The sequence below is a fragment of the Pteropus medius genome, unplaced genomic scaffold (assembly GCF_902729225.1).
Source record: "Pteropus medius unplaced genomic scaffold, Ma_sr-lr_union100, whole genome shotgun sequence".
Classification (NCBI taxonomy): domain Eukaryota; kingdom Metazoa; phylum Chordata; class Mammalia; order Chiroptera; family Pteropodidae; genus Pteropus; species Pteropus medius.
Window position 1 is genome coordinate 3,782,617 of NW_024348242.1, and position 489 is coordinate 3,783,105.

A 489-nucleotide genomic window follows, 5' to 3' on the forward strand; every position below is an offset into this window, starting at 1 on the left:
CTGAAAATGCAGCGTGCTTAGCAAAGTGAACCACGCAGGGGTCCATGTCACATTTCAAAACACTAGGGATAAAGGGACGACCCTAAAATTTTACATAAAGGGGAAGGGAGAGGGAAGAGCATCCCAATTCTCATCAGAAATACCGAATGCTCGGAAACGCCGAAGAAAAGGGCATTCGAAATTCTGGGCTAAAACTATTTTCAACTTAGACTTCCATACCCTGGCTCATTCTTAACCAACTGCGAAGGCAGGATAACGTCATTTTTGGACACGGAGGGTCTCATAAAATTATTTGCCACATGCCTTTTCTTAGGAGGTTCGTTACGGATACGCTCCCAACCACGGGGCCGAAACCCAACCACGGGAAAAGGAACCACTGCGCCTGGGGTGACAGGTGTGCAACGTGCTGAGCCAGCAACAGCCCCCACGGCAGCGGGGTCCCAGGACACCGGCAAGGAGAGCCTCTGATAAAAGGAGGGGATTTGCGGG